Raw genomic sequence first — 15,282 nt, 5'->3', positions numbered from 1 at the left:
GAAGCCTGAAGGCCGGGTCACAGGGAGGGGCGCATATGCTAAGCAGGGTAAGGGTGACTTCCACCAAAGACAAATGTGTCTGCTTGCCTCAGCTGATACCAATGAGACAGGGTATGTCTCTAATTCTGACAGCACTGGGTCTTGCTATAACAAGTCTACATGTCACTACAAAGGACAGGGAGGCCATGCAGGGGAAGGTTTCTCACAGATACTCCTGACGGTTGTGACTCAAGATGGCTGCTACCAAGCCGCATCCCTGCACTGACTCACTGAGCCATGCTACGTTGACTGGCTCCCCTGGACAGTTCTGTCAGGGTGTCAGCAAGTCCCTTCTGTTCCTCCTGTGCACACACTGCCCCTTCACCCAGGCATTTCTTTCAGATTCTGTCACCTCAGGTCACATAGGGTAAAGTTCACACATGTCTGGCTGGGGTGAACACAGGAGCATTCCTTCCCTATCGCTAAGCAGAGGATTGATTTTGCTTGGAGGGCCTGTGTCCAGGTGTGGACAAGGGTCAGCTGGAGCGGGACCAAGACAGACGGACCACAAGCACCCTCAGCCAAGCTCCCTTCATATTCCTTCTCCAGTCCTGCTATTCAACACAGTACTCACTGCCCACACTTTTCTTTTGGCCATAGACTACCTCTGAGGAGAGGTCTCTCAGACGTTCTCCTTCCCTAGAGGGATCAGGACCTATTCATCCTATTCAACAGGGTTCCTACTTAATCATTTATTCCTCACACCAAAATAGAGTGACACCCCCCCCCCGTGCCCAGGCAAGAACACAGGGTGGTGGAAGTCCCTAGGAACCAAACTCCCTGGGAACCTAACTCTAACAGTCCTGTAGCCCTCGAGGCATTTTCTCCTCCCTTCTCCCTTCGTTTCTGCTTTCCCTGCCTCTTGCCGTTTTCTTCCTTGTTCTATTTTTTTTTTGTGTGTGTGCTTTCTTTTCGGAGCTGGGGACCGAACCCAGGGCCTTTCGCTTCCTAGGCAAGCGCTCTACCACTGAGCTAAATCCCCAACCCCTTCTTCCTTGTTCTTGCTCCCCATCTCATTTTCTCCCCTTCTCTTTCTAGTTCGTACAAAGCCTGTCTGGCTTTTGGAGTCACGGGGCAGTGCCCTGCCTTCGGTCGCGCGTTGCAGGGTCCATTCTCAGCACAGTCAGAGCCACAGTTGCAGGAGCTAACACTGTCAGCTGAGGACCAGCACAGCAACAGTATGGCCTCCCCTTATTGATCAACTTTGGATGCCGCTCACGCACATCTTGTCCACACGGGGGCGCTCCAACGCTGCTTCTATGGAGTCGCTGGCCTTTCTAGTCTGCATTTTTCCCGTGGTTAGGGGTTGGAGTCCTGGTTTCCAGTCTTTGTCGTCTGACTGCACAGAAAAAGAGCCTGGGCCCAGATGTTCCTAGAGTAGTGTAATTTCCTCTATCAAAGGCTACACGTCCAAAGAGGCCTTAGACTTTTTGATCAGAATTGGGATTCAACAAATTCCTTCAGATATCCCTATTGAAATTTTTTTTCTAATTTCTTTCTTCTTTTTGATTTTTGTTGGTTTTATTTGGTTTTGTTTGGTTCTGTTCGGTTTGGTTCTGTTCTGTTCGGTTTCGTTTGTTTCGAGACAGGGTTTCTCTGTCTTAACACCCCAGGGTGTCCTGGAACTCACTATGTAGACCAGGCTGGCCTCGAACTCACAAAGCTCTACCTGCCTCTGCCTCTGCCTCTGCCTCTGCCTCTGCCTCCCGAGTGCTAGGATTAAAGGCATGCTCCACCATGCCTGGTCTTTCTAATTAATTTAATTTTATATGTATGGGTGTTTTGCCTAGATATATGCCACCCTTGCCTAGTGCCATTGGACACATCAGATCCCCTGGAACTGGAATTACACATGGTTGTGAACTGCCGCTGTGTGGGTGCTAGGAGTGGAAGCTAGATTCTCTGAACCATTGAGCCATCTCTTCAACCTGCCTTTGGAAATTCTTTTATAACCAATCTGTACCAAACTGAATAATGAAGTCCAAAAAGAAAAAAAAGAAAGAAAAAAAACAAAAAAAACAAACAAAAAACAAACAAAAAAAAAAAACAAAAAACTGTGCATGTCCTAGCCAGGCCTAGTGGCACAAGCAAGCCTATTGTAGCTAGCTGGGAGGTTGAGAGTTAAGATTGGGCTGTACAATGACTAAATGACTTTGTATTGTTATTGAAAACAGATTTCCCCCCGCTTGCCCTGGGAGACTCCATTTTAAAGAAGGAAGGTAACTGCACACCTGTGTGAACGTATGAACAGCACCTTTGCCCCGCAGCCTTACTACACATTGCTTCCCCAGGGCCACCTAAAAGATTCACTTGCTGTGGGAAGTTGCCCAGAGGTCAGTGCAGCCATGGTTTAAGGAAACCCAGCTGCATATCAACCATTATCATGTTGGTTTTGCACACACAGAAAACACAAGAGTTAGGAGCATGGGGACTTCCAATGTCGCAGAATGTGTAACAGAGTCAGATTCTTTCCGACAGCCCATGAGGGGGCACGAGGGAAGCTGTGGGAGTGAAAGGGCGACACCAGGAAGTTAGAGAAGCCAAAGGAATGAAACATTAGAGCGAAACTGCAGCCCAGAAGGAAGGGGCAGGGATAACCTCCAAAGGTCCACCCAGGTGACTTGCCTCTGTCAGCCAGGACCACCTCCGGAAAGGTTCTGTCTCCTAAAATAGCGCCACCAGACTTAGAAAACACTTCGCTCAGGAATAAAATGAGCTAGAAAGCAAGCGCATAGTACTAACAAAGCGTCCACACGAGGGTGCCCACACACTTCTTAAAAGACGCTTTGGCTCAAGCAGGTCCCCAGGGGGACCAGGATTCTCCGCGGCAGGGCTGAGCCTCCCTCCAGGCCTTCGCTCCACAGCCTTCTCCCTCTAAGGATTTCCTTGTTTCCTAGGGAGAGATTCCATTACCCTTAAGGGGTTTTAGAGCCATGACCCGTAGCTCAAAGACACAGTAGACATCGTAGTCTACTACAGGATGATGAATTGAGAAGGCAGGCAGCAAACCTGAACCTTTTTGAGGGCTTCCTCTTCATCCCCATGTACTAGTTGAGAAATCCGACATTCCTCCCTCTGGTTCTGCCTTTGTCAAGTCCTGGCACGGGACGGGAGCTGCCGGCCTCTGGGCCGGCTGTGTGGCTGTATTCACTGTCCGAGCAAGACGACCGAGCCTCCGAAGCTCCTGCTTCCTCCTAACGCTCTCACAAAGCCTTGCTCTTCTGTATCAAGGACTTCTAGCTTCTCTGCCCGCTCTTCCCAATTCCTCCCTGCTTCCACCCCACCCCCACCCCCAGCCTCCTGGTTCAGTTTTCCCCTGCTAGCATCTGGCAGAAGGCGGGTGGAGGAGGAGCTGGCGGAATAAACTGGTTACCACATGGCTTCATGGAGAAAACCATATATGATACCAGGAGACACAGGGAAAGCCTCACCAAGCTCCAAGGCCGGTTTCTGCTGCAGGACCAAACACCAAAGGGTTTCTGTACTGGGCTGGAGACAGTAACTTACGGAACTGTCTTCAGTCCCTCCCTCCCTCCCTCCCTCCCTCCCTCCCTCCCTCCCTCCCTCCCTCCCTCCCTTCCTTCCTTCCTTCCTTCCTTCCTTCCTTTCTTCTCTCTCTATCCCCCATCCCCATCCCTATCTCTATTTTAAGAAGGGGTCTTGAGTGCATAATCTCCTGCCTCAGCCTCCACAAGAGTGGGGTACAGATCTCCACCAGCGGCCCCCGCTGAAGCTCCCTAACACTGATCTCATTTCGTCCTCTGTGTTGATTGCCACAAGATGCCCAAGACCAAGGACAGTGCAGGACAGAATTTAGGGAGCATGGCTGTATTTGGAGCCTCCCTCCCTGCATGGGAGTAACTTGTGTGCTGAGAAGACGCACGCACACACCCAGACCAGGCAATGAGACCACGGGACAATGTGGGGACACCAGCCTTCACGTGGGGACTGCAGCTGTGGATACTGAGACAAGGCAAAGGTTTGAGGCTGATGGAAAGAGGCCGCTCTGTTCGGCTCTCAGAGGCTATGCTTGGAAAGGTACTTCTGTCATTCAGGCTTCTGGAGGTGTTAGTAAGTGTAATGGTTGTTTCTCCTTCCTTAACTTTTTCAATTCTGTTACAGACCCACACTGGAAACACCAGTGAGACCTCTGCTACTGCATAAAATCCCATGTGTATGAGTGTGTGCGTGTGCTTGCGCGCGCATGTGTACACACACGCTACATCTCACTTTCAATTCGTCGGTTGTTGAGCATCTGGGTTGCTTCTATTCCCCAACTTCTGTGAATAGAGAGAGCAGCAAAGCATCCCGGTGGCAGGGTATGGAGTCCTCTGGGTACATGCCGGGGAGTGGAATATCTGGGTCATATGATGGTTCTATTTTTAAAGTTCCAGGAAAACGGATGGATCTGGAAATTATTATAGTGAGGTAATTCAGTCTCGGGAAGACAAATACCACATGTTGTCTTTCATAGTCAAATCCTAGTTATTAATACATGTGTGTGCGCATGTGTGTACATGCGTAGCTATGTACATGTATGTGCATGTACAGATATGAATGTGAGTACAGCTCGTGAAAACTAGAAAGGATACCATGAGCAGGGACTGTTTTTCCTGGGGGGGGGGGTAGAATGCCTGTGACATTAAAACAGGAAAGAGGTGGAAAGGTTTAAGAGTGAGTGGGGGTGGGCTGGAGAGATGGCTCAGAGGTTAAGAGCACTGATTGCTCTTCCATAGGACTTGAGTTCAATTCCCAGCAACCACATGGTGGCTCACAACCATCTATAGTGGGACTGATGCCCTCTTCTGCTGTGTCTGAAGACAGCTACAGTGTATGCATATACATTAAATAATAAATAAATCTTTAAAAAAAAAGAGTGAGTGGGGGTAACGGGAAGAAGGAGGAGCTTAATAAAAACAAATTACGTTTGAAAATGCCAAAATGGGATCTATGGAATCTATTAGTAGTACACTGGCTAAAAACATAAATGCATAAATAATTTTAAAATCTCTTGACCGTGTTTGAGAATGAGGGACCACTCAGGTATGAGGTTCAGGGCCTTCAGCTGTTAGCACTGGGAATTGCTGGGTATCCTGGTTTGTCTGTCTGTCTGTCTGTCTGTCTGTCTGTCTGTCTGTCTGTCTGTCTGTTGTCAGCTTGACACAAGCCAGGATTATCTGGGAAGAGAGGACTTCAGTTGGAGAACTGCCTCTGTCAAATTGGTCCATAGGCAAGCGTCTGGGGAATTTTCACCATTAGTGACTAATGTGGCAGGGATCACCTCACTGTGGTCCTAGGCAAGTGGTCCTGCGTTCTATAAGAAAGCAGGCTGAGCAAGCCATGGGAGCCAGCCACGGCGTCTACATCAGCTCCTGCCTTCAAGTTCCTGCCTTGAGTTTGTGCCATGGCTCCCCCTTAGGAGGGACTATGATTGAGATATGTGAGCCCAGTAAGCCCTTTCCTCCCCAAGAAGCTTTCTCTGGTCACAGAGAGCAAACTGGGACCCTGGACATAGATCGCTCTCCACTCCCCTTCTACCCGCTTCCCCAGATTCTGTCCTTTGTCTTCTCTGAGAAGGAACTAGAATGAGGCCCACCTCTCAGATGGATGACCATGGACTAGTGAGCCACCCTTTGCCCAGCACGGACCTCGGCAGGGATCTCTGGGGGTTTGCTATGTTGGCCTCAGCCCCTGGGTGGCAGCTCCCAGCAACTACAGTAAACAGCAAAGGGGACCAGAGTCCTACTCATCCGAGCTCTGTCCTGTCCCATCACCCTTGAAATAGTGAAATCTTCCAGGTGGATTTTTAAGTCCCAGCAACTAAGACCAATTTAAAAGACCTCTATCCAGTTGCTCAGGGGAGCAGGGAGATGCGGGGTTTACTCAGAAACTTTAGAGTTGCTGTCGAAATGCTAGGTCCGACTCATCTGGGGACTTGGAGGGTAGCACTTTAACTGAGAGGGGAAATGGATGGATCTTCCGAGAAGGAAGGCTGTAGTGTAAAGGCCAAGTGGACTGGGCAACTCCAGCGGCTGCCTCCAGCTGCTCCTCAGCAAAGATCAGAAAAGTCAAATGTGTAAATCGGATGGAGCTTCAGCGAAGTGCAAGATCCAAGAGACAGAGGGGCACTTCCATCTCCCTGAAGGAGGCAGAAGGGCACTTCCGGCTCCCTGTAGGAGGCAGAGGGGCACTTCCGGCTCCCTGTAGGAGGCAGAGGAGCACTTCCGCCTCCCAATCGGAAGCAGAGGGTCACTTCCACCTCCCAATAGGAAGCAGAGGGGCACTTCTGCCTCCCAGTAAGAGGCAGAGGGGAATGTCCACAAGGCGGTAAGGAGCTGAGATGCAGGAAATGAGCAAGAGGCACTTTCTAAAGGTGACAGAAGCTATGTAACAACACAGGTGAACAGCTAAGATCTGGGCAGATAAGGGCGGAGCTTTCAGAAGACTCCGTTCATGAGTGCGGGAGACTCAGGGAGATAAGAAGGAACAGGCCATCTTTTAGGAGCCGGAGGATGCAGAGATGGGACCGAAAAGACAACATGAGTCAGGAGGTAGTGCTTGCTACAGTTATGAGGGCCCAAGTTCAATCCTCAACACCCAGAGTTTTAAAAAATTTAGTAATAAAAAAAAAAAAAAAAGCCAGTTGTGGTAGCAGATGTCTGTAATCCCAGAGCTGGGGAGACAGGAACAGGCGCTCTGGAGCTTGCTGGCCAGTCAACCTAGCCTACCATGGGTCATCTCCAGGCCAATGAGAGACCTATGTCTAAAAATTCCATGTGGACAGCCCCTGAGAGACAACACCCAAGGCTGATCTCTACCTTCTGCATGTACACATACACACACACACATGTACACATACACATATACATGTACACACACACATGTACGCACACGTGTGCTCACACATACACACACACACACACCAAGAAAAAAAGGTCCAGGAAAGACACATTCAAAAAGTTCAGACAAGGGAACCATGGGTGGAGTTCAAACCTAAATTAGATGTTGGCTGGTGGGAGGAGACCTCACCTATGAGTCAACCACTCTGTGAAGGGGGTGGAGGTGCCGTATTTTTTCCACAATGAGAACTTCTGGAGATCCATGCTTCTTGGTTCGATGTCTCTCAGGATGGTGGTCTCTACAAGGGAAAACAGCCAAGGACTAAATCAGAGGTGCTGTGACCCAGAAAACCATGCCAGCGCCTGCCCAGGTTGGAGAAGGAGAAGGGCCCCACGGTGATGACATGTGAACAGGGGCTGTAAGGAGGAATGATCCAGCTGCCACCAGAGTTACTCGCCATTTCCCGGAGCCTGAAATTGACTGTCCAAGGGCACGAGGCTCTGTGGAGGAGTAGAGGAAGGTTGCGAGGGTCTCCTAACTTCAATCGCACCCCTCGGACAGACCACCCCAGCTTCATTTTTAATTCAGCACGTCCACTGCACGAGGCCTTTCCGAATTCTGCTCATATCCATCCGGCCTGCCAGAGCCTCGCTCTCATGAATATTTAAAAGGTCCAGCTGGGATGGCTTCTGAGCCATGAATATTTAAAAGGTCCACTTGGGATCTGCTTCTCACCCACCAGCACGGCTGACTCCAAGGTCACAAAGCTGAGATGTAGCAAGTGACACAAAGGACCCGAAGAAAGCGTCACCCCACCACCACCACCCAAATACCTTAGAGAGTGTATGAATTGGCAAGAAGACTACAGAAGAGAGGTAGAGACACTTCATTCATTCACTCACTCGTTTATTCACTCAGTCATTCATCTACCTATCTATCCGCCCAACAAACCTTCCGAGGTAGTAGTGGGTACTTTCAAGGCTCGAGAAGATAAAGATGAGTCAGGCAGAGTCTTTTCCTCTTTGGAGCTCCAAGGCAAGATGGGACGCACACAGACACAAAGACGGTAGACACAGGCTTTCACACAGGCCTTACCCATGATCCTCCTCTTTCTGTCCCTGCTCCCTCCTGAGCTCCGACAGCATTTAAGTTCTGACCCCACCCCCCACACCGCCCACGTTCGCTTTCATTCTTCTCTGGATGCCCCCACCACAACCCCACCTCGCACATCTGGCCCCTTTTGCTCTTCATAGCACACACAGCAGGGGGCGAGTTCTTGCAGGGATCTGCCCGGCCCCTCAGTGTGGCCGATGCCCCTCTAGACTCCCATCATCCCACAGGTGTTCCTCTGAGCTGTTTCCCACTTGGTAGTTCCTATTTACCAGTCCTGGCGAGCACAGGGGCCTTGCAGCTTCGAAGCTAAGTCCACCACCCTCCACCCTTCAGGTTCTTGTTGCCGGGCGTGCCTGTAACATAAACCTCACGAGAATGTCGCCTTTTGTGTCAATGTAACGTGCATTTTAGAATTCTTTCTTTTTTTAAAATTTCATGTGCTATGGATGTTTTGCCTGCACATATGTATGTGCACCACATGCCTTCCTGGTGCCAGAGAAAGCCAGAAGAGTGTCTCCTGGAACTGGAGTCACAGATGGTTGTGAGCCGCCATGTGGGCTCTGGAAACTGAACCCAGGTCCTCTGCAAGAGCAACGAGGGCTCTGAACTGCTTGAGCCCCAAGCAATGCATATTTTAGAAAGAAAGAAAGTGTAGTCCTTCCGTTACTAATAATTTCTTTTTTCCCTTTTGGTAACAGGGTACCCTTGCAGGGTAGCCCAGGCTGACCTTGAATCCACAAGTCCTGCCTTAGCTTCCCCTGTGGGAGGGATTATAGTCGCATGGTATATTTATAATTTCTGATGTCTGCCTGATTCTGGAGAAATGATTCTCCTGTTGGTGTCATTTGACTTTGGCCTGAGGGGTTTGTTTCTGCCAACAGGCATTCATTTCTGAAGATGATGATTTCTTTGTTCTCCCTCCCTCCTTCCTTCCCTCTGTCCCTCCATCCCTTGCTTTCATGCTCATGAATGCTTTGTCTGGTGCCAGAGGAGGTCAGAACCCCTGGACTGTGGTTGCAAATGTTTGTGAGCCACCCGTCGTATGGGTGCTGGGAACTAAACCCAGGTCCTCTCTGCAAGGGCAGTTAGACTGATGAGCAGTTCTCCAGCCCCTCTGGATGTCTAACTCTCCTTCATCCAGAAATCCCATTGTCGTCAGGGTTTCGTTTGTTCACGTAAGACAGGCTCTCCTGTAGCTAGCCTTGACCTAACCACGTAGCTGAGGCCCGCCTTGAACTCCTGATTTTCCTGCCTCTGTCTCCCAGGTGCTGAGACTAAGAGCCATGCTGTCTGTCCGGTGTGTGCACTGCTGGGTGTCTACCACTCGACCAACTGCCCACATCACCTGTTTTCATTTCGTTTAGGATTTTGAGCTGACAGGCTTTCCCCAACCGGCTAATGATGCTGAGCCAGTGTCTTCTAGCTTCCCTAGGGTTTTGAATGGCTCACTCTGCGTGTGCTCCGTCAACTCAGCAGGTGGGTCCAGTCCCCTGCAGCCATCATAGACCCAGACAGAAGAATACCTGCAGGGTCCCCCACATGGGTCCCTTTGATGTGCCCTTGGTGTCAGGGGTTACAGTCAGCACAGCTTCAGTGGCACAGTGTCAATAGGAAGGGGTGAGAATTTGTGGTGTCTGCAGGCCCCAGGGGGTACCCAGCATGCCTGGTGGATGAAGGGGGAGAGGAGGAGGGGAGGGAGGAGAGCGCCAGAGGGAGAGGGGAAGGAAGGGGGAGGAGGGAAGAGGGAGAAGGGGAGAGGGAGGAGGAGGAAGGGAGGGAGGAGGGGAGAGGGAGGAGGGGGAAGGGAGGGAGTGGGGGAGGGAAGGAGGAGGAATATGGTCTGAAGAGTATCGGGACCCACAAGTCTACCCCTTTATTTGGTGCACAGAGTAATGCAAGCATGTTTCCTGTGAAATATAGATCGGAAACTATGTCAGAGGTGATGCCTCTCTGCTTCTAGCAAGAGAAAAATCAAACTTCTATTTAAAAATAGTTGCTGAGGAAGCTGGAGAGATGGCTCAGCGGTTAAGAGCATTGACTGCTCTTCAGAGGTCCTGGGTTCAAATCCCAGCAATCACATGGTGGCTCACTATCATCTGTAGTAAGGGGATCTGACACCCTCTTCTGCAGACAAACATGCAGGCAGAGGACTCATATACTTGTATACATAAATTAATTAATTAAAAAATAGATGCTGAGGGCTGGGCATGGTGGCACAGCACTGGGGAGACAGAGGCAGCTGGTCCAGATAAAAAACAAAAGCAAAACAAACAAATGGATGTAGAAACAGCCTATAGTAGTCACACACTTGCCTCACAAAGCTTCTTACCTGAGCATCCCTGTTGTATGTGTATCAGCATGTATGTAACATGCATGTAACACATATGCAACATATATGTAATGTGTTCTCGGGATGATTTTCAATATGTAGTTTCGATTTCCAGCAGGTTTGCTATGATGTTGACTCTGGGATTCACAGAACCTCTTATATGTATGCATTCATCCCTTTCACCAAAATTGAAAAGGCTCTGGCCATTATTTCTTTAAATTTTTTTCCACATTCTAATTCCTCTTCCGAGATACCAGTTCTCCCAGGGTCTATTACACTTGGTATAGGGAGAGGAGAGAGCCCTGCATGAGCCCTGAGCGAATGTGTGCTGTTGACATGGACTGGCCTCGAACTCACAGAGATCCTCCTGTCCCTGCTCCCCAGGCGCTGGGATCAAAGGCATGCACCACCATGCCTGGCACACAGCAATGATCTCGAGGGGTCATCTGGGCCTCCGGCTGTTTCCTCGGACATCACAACCAATTAACTCCTCTACCTCGAACTCCAATCCTCGAGTCTTCCCTGAGGGTGTTCTGGGGAATCTCTGACTTGAATAGGAACTACTTTTCATCAGAATTGAAGTCAGATGCAGCAGGCAGCGTTCTTGATTAAGCACCAACTGGACAGTGTAAGCGATGGCTTCATTTCTTCCTCACCTGTGCTTCCCATTGCCTCAAAGCTCTTCAGTGGAGCTGCGGAGGGGGCTTCGTGGTTAACACCAAAGGACTAGGGTTCAATTCCCAGCACCGCGTGGCAGCTCACTGTTAGGATTTAGATCTCGGCCCGTGTGCCCCAACAGAAGACACCCAAACATGGTGCCACGTGGAGGGGTTTTAATGAGAGAAGAGTCGAAGAGAGGGAAGGCGGCGGCCATGGGAACGTGGAGGGGGGATAGGGGCAAGAACAGAGAAGAGCAAAGAGCACGAGGGGAGAAGGGAGGGAGGAGGGGCCAAGCAGCTCCTTTTATAGTGTCAGGCACAGCTGGCTGTTGCCAGGCAACTGTGGGGCGGAGCATACCTACCTGGCTGATGCCAGGTAGCTGTGGGGGCGGAGCTTAGACAGAACACCAACACTCAACGACCACCTGTCACTTCAGTTCCAGAGAATAGGGAGCCTTCTTCTGGCCTCTGTGAGCACCAGGCATGTCCATATTGCATATGCATACGTGCAGGCAAAACACCCATTCACATAAAATAAAAATAAGTACTTAAAAAAATAAAATTTAGGGCTGGAGAGATGGCTCAGGGGTTAAGAGCACTGACTGCTCTCCCAGAGGTCCTGAGTTCAAATCCCAGCAACCACATGGTGGCTCACAACCATCTGTAATAAGACCTGATGCCCTCTTCTGGTGTATCTGAAGACGGCTACAGTGTACTCACATATATAAAATAAATAAATAAATAAATCTTTTTAAAAAAAAGTGAAAAAAATAAAATTTAAAGAAACGTTCAGTCACAGCTATGTTATTTCGGGAATTTTCCATTTATTAATTTTCGGATCTCAGCTGATCCCTAGTCACTGAATCCTTGAAAAGCAAGAGAACAGAGAAGGAAAAGGCACTGGGTCTACACAGATGTCTGTGTGAAAACTTGCCCCAGATATGTCTCAGAACTTAACTCCCATCTGGGGAGTCTGAATTGTACCCACCGTCTTCTATGACAACCTTCTTTCTCTTTTTAACTTTTTTTTCTTTTTTTTTTCTTTTTTCTTTTTTTTCGGAGCTGGGGACCGAACCCAGGGCCTTGTGCTCGCTAGGCAAGCGCTCTACCGCTGAGCTAAATCCCCAACCCACTCTCTTTTTAACTTCTAAGATTTATTTATTTTTATGTGCACTTGTGTTTTGCCTGTGTGTATGTGTGTGAGACAGTAACGGCCCCCTGGAACTGGAGCTGTAGACAGTTGTGAGCTGTCACATGGAGTCTGGGAATTGAACCCAGGGCCTCTGGAAGAGCAGCCAGTGCTTTTAACTGCTGAGCCATCTCTCCAGCCCTCTCCCTGTGGCAATGTTATATTAGAGGTTTGGGGATAAAAGCAAAATCAGATTAAACAAAACAACCATCGGGCCATATTCTGGAGCACTTGTTACACTCTACATCCGGACTCAGAGCCGGCTGAGGTGGGGCCCGGGGTCTGCAGGATGTGAGACTAGAGAATGAACAAAGGTCAAGGGGGGTGGGGTGCCAGTACCAAAGGAAAATATGTAGCCGAGTCACCATAGAGCCTCCAGCAGGTCCCTAGCACGGCTGGAATCTGGAGAGTAGTGGTGAGACTGGAAGTGGCCCAGGGTGGGGCTGACGCTCAGGATGCAACCACTTCCTCCTGTGTGGTTTCAGTTTCCCTTTCAGTCTCTTGTCTCCTGGATGCTAGAGAGTGCACAGCTGGCTGGACGCCGGGAACCCAGATCCTCAGATGCTCGCTGATCCCAGGGCCAGAGTGGGAGAGCACTGCCTCCCGCCCAGCCATCTCCACAGGACCCTTAAAGGAAGTGGCCACTATCTAATGGCAAATGGGGGCCCAAAGTGCAGGGCATTCAGGTGACCCCTCTGAGGTAACAGCCTGCACTCCAATCTAGGATCTGTTCATTGAGCTACTGAAGGATGCTGGGACTTCTGTACTAGAAGGTCGATGAGAGAATAAAGGATCCCTCTCAGGGCCACCTCCAGCAGGCGATTAAGACAAAAGAAACCTAGAGGTCTCTCACTGAAAGGCCAGCAAGCTGAGCTAGTTTGCATCTCTCAGAAAGGTCACAGTGTGGGCAGCCAATCCGCAGGCATCACTTGCCCCTTGAGAATGCTTTTGGATGGTGGTCCTTCTGCCATAGCTTCCATGATTACCAGTCACTCAACACAAAGTGAGTAGAACTCTGGCAGGGGGCCGGACTTCATTCAAAGAGCCAAAGACAGCTCCCTCAGGAGTGATGCTGGAGCCTTGTTGCCTTGAAGATTAACAAAGGGAAATAGAGCCAAGGGTGCTCTGGGCAGCAGGCTGCATCCCAAAAGGATGGCCAGGGAGAAGTCCAGAACGTAAGCATGATCTGCAGGGGTCTGAAAGAACAGTGAGCCAACCACGGGGTCAGCCCCTAGCAGTACAGGACAGTACAGTACAGGGCCCTCCCTGGACCCTCTGGCCAAAGCTGTGTGGGATCTAGGACAATGGAAGCCAGTGTACAGCCGGCAGCTTCAGTAAGGACAGCAGGTGGCACTGTCAGCACATTCGACCTCAGTTGGAACTGCCCCTCTGCAGACCTGGGGACCTGGAAGCCAGCACCCACAGAGGAGCAGCTGCCCACGTCAGCAGTAATGGGAGCTGTACAAAGCCCGAGGAGCTGTGAGGGGCCGTGGTCAGGAAGAAGGGGGAGGCCCTAAATTGAAAACACACCAGAAAGAATTGACTAGGTTCTGGAATCCAACCGAGTGCGAGTGGCCGTTGTGTACATGGAAGGGCCAGGAAAACGCGGGTTTCTGTGAGGCTTCCCCACCAGTGTGGACAATCCATTTCCCTGCTTCCATCAGCAACAACTGCTGTACCTGGAGGAGAATTAAAGAGAGAGAGAGAGAGAGAGAGAATCCCCGGGCTGTTTGGGCTCAGGCCCGTCTGAGATAGGTACCCAGAGGCCTAGGCAGCAGTTTTCAAAACCATCATGGTAGCTGCTAGGACCGCTGGCCTCATCCTTCCAGCCCTCCTCCTTTCTGAATCTGGTAGGATTTATTCTTGCTGGCTTCTTGACATCGTGTAAGAATTGACAAGTAGAGGCTGTGGAGATGGCTCAGAATGAGAAGTGCTTGCAGCAAAGGCATAAGGACCTGAGTTCGAATCCTCAGCGCCTATATAAAAAGCTGTCCACCTGAAATCCCAGTGCTAGGGAGGTACAGACATACAGATCCCTGGGGCACATTGGCCAGACAGTCCAGTGAAGTAGGTGAGCTCCACACTTACTGAGAGACCCTGTCTCCAAAAAAAAAAAAAAGAGAGAGAGATAGAGAAAGATACCCAATATTAACCTCTGGCCTCCATGTGTGCACATGCGCAAATACACACACTTATAGTCACACAATTCTGTAGAGCCAACTCTGCCCAAGGAAGATGTGTTTCTAAGCCAAGTACTTAATGCTGATAGATCCGCATTTTCTCTTGTATCATGACACTCTGTGATGTCGTAGATACTAGCCGCTCCATAACCCTGGGTCCGAGAAATCAGACAAGCCATAATGGACATGTAGCATGAACGTGGGCTCTGTTGGGGCTGTTTGTCACAGCACCATACCCTTAACCCTCCTGACTGGTACAAAGTCGTATGGTGATGGGGCTACTTGCAGAATGCTGTGCAGTGTGCGCCTCCTTACATTTGCCAGAATTATTAACAATAATGAGCATCGCTTGATTGCGTCAGGGACAGCGCTGGACTTTTTAGCAGGGATAGCAGGTGGTTTATTAGCCCCTTTCCACATCCTCTGGATTTGTGCCATCATCCCGTTTAGTATCAGTGATCTCATTGCAGGGTTCAGAGGCTAAGGCCAGAGGATAGCCGGAGGTCATGACAGTAGCTCAGTGCGTACTGAGATTACAATTTGAATACAGAAGCTTCCGGTTTCAAACCCTTCTTTCTATCATTCTCTTTACACAAAGCTGGACGAGGCATTCCAAAAAAAAAAAAAAAAAAGCAAATAGTTTTTTTAGAGAAATTATTTTTTAACAGGAGAAACATGAACGTCAGCTCAAGGAAGGAATTGAATGTGAAAGGCGGTCCAGAAGCGCAGACCGCGAGACGCACGCACGTGCGGGAAGAAGCACGGACCGCGGGACGCACGTGCAGGAAGCCTCATTTCGCCTCTGATTAGGTGCTTTGCCAGATAAGCCTCGGCCAGCAGCATAGGGTTGAGAAAAACTCAAAGGAATCATTTCGCCTGTCACTTGAAATTGGTCTGAACAAGCCGGGAAACAGCTTGCATTACGCATTTTGT

General features: G+C 49.9%; 1 long non-coding RNA gene across 1 annotated transcript; it reads right to left on the bottom strand.

The window, feature by feature from the left end:
• Positions 1–3,851: 3,851 nt before the first annotated feature.
• LOC120093818 (uncharacterized) lies at positions 3,852–11,588 on the bottom strand. Its single transcript, XR_005487523.2, has 3 exons — positions 10,978–11,588; positions 7,069–7,177; positions 3,852–4,447 (listed from the first exon to the last, which is right to left on the bottom strand). It is a non-coding gene; the product is annotated as an uncharacterized LOC120093818 (long non-coding RNA).
• Between the last annotated feature and the right edge of the window lie 3,694 nt (positions 11,589–15,282).

Source organism: Rattus norvegicus, chromosome 7 (genome assembly GCF_036323735.1).
Source record: "Rattus norvegicus strain BN/NHsdMcwi chromosome 7, GRCr8, whole genome shotgun sequence".
Classification (NCBI taxonomy): Eukaryota; Metazoa; Chordata; class Mammalia; order Rodentia; family Muridae; genus Rattus; species Rattus norvegicus.
The sequence above is the reverse complement of the archived record's forward strand: the minus strand, read 5'-3'. Positions and strand labels throughout refer to the sequence as shown.